We start from the raw sequence: 3,663 nt of genomic DNA on the forward strand, positions 1-3,663 counted from the left end.
TCCTGGCCTCCATCTCTTTGTTTCTCTGCCTCCACCCTCCCACACACACCCCCACACCCCCACACACACCATGAATCTCCTTCTCCCTCCCTCCCTCCCTCCCTCTCTCTCTTTCTCTCTCTCTCTCTCTCTCTCTCACACACACGATGAGGTATATCAAAGAGACAAGAGCCAACCGAAAGAGCTCCCAATGTCAAAGATGGAACAATCTGAGCAACAAGCAGCCCTGGATTATAACCCAGTCTATAAAATCTCCATGAGCTCATGCTGATATAAATGACTGAAAAATAAATGGTGGAGAATAAACAAATATTCTGTGCATAATTCCAAATAATTTATGTGGATATTCCATTCTCAAGATGGAACATGACTCCACTCCTTCATGTAGACTGTGCACAGACTTTCATCTGCAGAGGACGGTGTTGGGGGCGGAGGCGCTACATTTACAGTGTAGAAGCCTGACAAACGTTGTCAACCAGGTGACGGAGGTTAACAGTGACAACTCACACTGATGCTATGTACTCTTAATAACGTGTGATGACAGTGGCGCTTCACCTCTGCTGTCTCCCTCACTCTCTGATCAGGAGAAAAGCATCAGACTAACTCTAGTTGAGGCACACTCTCCAAAATACCTGACTACAACTCCTCATAACTGTCATCAAAAACAAAGCAAGTCTGAGAAGCTGTCACAACCGAGAGGAACCTAAATGTGGTGTCCTGTCTAGGGAGCATCCTTGCACAGAAGAGGGACCTTGGGTAAAAACTAATGAAATCTGAATAAAGAATAGACTTTAGTTAATAAAAATATAGCAATACTGGCTCATTAACTGTAACAAACATGCCATACACTAATGTCAGATAAATGTAAGGGAGGACTCCTCTGCTGGTCCAGTGGTTAAGAACCTGCCTGCCAGTGAAGGGACCCGAGTTCAATCCCTGGTCTGGGAAAATTCCACATGCTGAGAGGCAACAAAGCCCTTGTACTGCAACTAAAGAAAGCCGTTGCAGCAATGAAGACCCAGCACAGCCAAAGGTAAATTAATAAATAAAAAATTTAAATAAGAGGGGAAATTGGGTGTGGGGTATATGATAATTCTCTGCAGCATTTTCCCAATGTTCATGTAAATCTAAAAACTGCTCTACTAAGAAAGCATCTTTAAAAAATTTTTGAGTCCCAGGGCCCTACTGCCAATGATTCAGATTATGAAAGTCTGTTGAAGGGCATTTTTTCCAGGACCCCCAAATGATCAGGATGGAGATAATTCAGGGTTGAGAAGACCCTCTTTTCTGAGGGTGGAGTTTGGCTGAGGGGAGGTAACACACAGGAAACCTTGCCCAGCTCTCTCCTGAAGTTCAGAGTCTCTTTGGGACCACCACTTGCAGTTGCCACTGCATTCTGACCACAGATAAGATTTCGGGGGGCGGGGGGGTGCCGAATCTGGATAACCACAAGCAGTTTGGGTTACCTGCCCCTCTAAGCAGCGAAACTATAAAAGTTTCCATTTGTTTTAAGCCATTAAGTTTCAGCTTAATTTGTTACGCAGCAATAGATACCTAACATACCACCAGACCACAAAGCCAGCCACTTTCATTTCCAGTCAGTGGGCCGCACTTGAGAAGGTGGGACCCACACAAGGACAGTGACAGCACCTGCGCTCGATGGGTGGCAGCTGCTCAGGTCACACCAGGCACCTGCCAATACCTGCTTTCCAATTTCTCATCCGCAGATACTTGTGGGTGGGCATTTCCCAGTTACGGAAGGAGATGACAGACCCAAACAGGGGAGGTGAAATTTGCCCAAGGTGGCAAAGAGGCACAGAGAGCCAGGCTGTCAATCCCAGATCACCTGATGCCGGGGTCCTTTCCCTTTAACTGCAGTATCCACGCTGCTTCAAACTCAGCTTCCTCCTCTGCTCTCCCTCCCCTCCTTTGCAGATTTACTGAGCTGTGAAGTCTCCTTGTGTGTGTGTTCGTCAGTCATGTCCGACTCTTTGTGATCCCACGGACTGTAGCCCGCCAGACTCTGTCCGTGAAACTCTCCAGGCAAGAATACTGGAATGGGTTGTCATTTCCTACTCCAGAGGATCTTCCCTATCCAGGGACTGAACCTGGGTGTCCTGAACTGGGGGCAGATTCTTTACCATCTGAGCCACCATCTGACACTACCCTTTACCCTGTTCCCCCAGCTAGTCCCTCAGAAGGCAGCAGACACAGTCATGCCTGAAGCCGTCAATCCTCTGAAGGGTCCCTCTTCCCCATCTCAGTTGACAGCGTCTACTCAGCTGCTCAACCCCCAAACCTGTCGTGCAAGCCTTGGTCCGTCCTTTTCCTTACCAGCTGTCCATGTGATGTGTCACCCGTCACCAAGTCTGAGTCTGCTTCTAACCCGATCCTTAATGCCTGTGTTCCTGGCTCTCTTCACTGCTACCCCAGCCCAGGCCATCATCTCACCCTAGAGCCTTCTGGCTTCCCGACTTGCCCACCACAACCTCCACATGGCAGCTGGAGCTCTGAACCACGTCCCCCGCTTCCTGGGGCAGTCTGTGCTTCACGCTCTGGCCCAGAAGCCAGGTCTCAGCCTCCATGGTGTCCTCTGCGCACCCCACCTCCCCATCCACTCACCAGCGCCCGCCACACCCTGCCACTCCCTCGGACTCGGCCCCTTTCTTTGTGTCACTTTGGGGTGGACACAAGGTCTGACTCCACAGGAGCCATTCCTGCTTCCTCTTCTTTTCTTGGCAAACAGGATTCCAGTTTTGATTGGGTGACAACGAACTTGAGGCAAACTGTTTTTTCTGCAGGCCTGGAGACAGATCCCGTGTCCAGGATAACTGGCCATTTCCTTTCCTGCTGCCAGGGATCAGTTTAGAAAGAACATGGGCTACAGTCCTGGCCAAGGGGGAATGAGGCGAGTTCTGCTGGGCGCTGCTACAAGGGGTTTCTGTGTGTGTGTGTGTTTTCAGTCATGTCTGACTCTTTGTGACCCCATGGACTGTACCCCATGGACCCGCCAGGCTCCTCTGTCCATGGGATTTTCCAGGTAAGAATACTGGAATGGGTTGCCATTTCCTTCTCCAGGGATCTTCCCAACTCAAGGATCAAAGTCGCCTCTCCTGCGTCTTCTGCACTGGCAGGTGGGTTCTTTACCACTAGCGCCACCTGAGAATGTCCTAATGTCCCTGGGAAGCCCCACCACAAGCTTTCCTCCCTCTAAAGAAGGGAAGCAAGGCAGGGAGGTCCTCTGAAGGTTGGGGTGCTGGTGGAGGAGGAGGGGGTCCTTGCTCTTGCCAACGCTGGTCACTGCTGGCAGGCCTGAACTTCACAAGAGAGCTGCTCACACCACTACCACGTGTCCTGAGAGCTTAAACCTAGGCCGACTCTGTTACTATGGCCAAAGCCACATCCGCGATCGATATCTAAACTGGCCTCTTTGCTGACTTATCACTGCTACCTTCCGCTCCTAAACTGTGAGCTCTGTGAGGAGAGGGGCCCTGTCCCTCCGTGTCATCATGTCCCCATTGTATGGCCTGGGCACTGTCTGGCCTAACAACAGCAGGTGCTTAATAAATGCTGGCAGGGACTCAGCTTACTCATCCCTGTGGTTCCTGGAGGGGCAGGGACTCAAGCCTTCACGGGATCAATAGGCGAGGAAGCCAGAAGAGA

The sequence above is a fragment of the Ovis canadensis genome, chromosome 14 (genome assembly GCF_042477335.2).
Source record: "Ovis canadensis isolate MfBH-ARS-UI-01 breed Bighorn chromosome 14, ARS-UI_OviCan_v2, whole genome shotgun sequence".
Classification (NCBI taxonomy): Eukaryota; Metazoa; Chordata; class Mammalia; order Artiodactyla; family Bovidae; genus Ovis; species Ovis canadensis.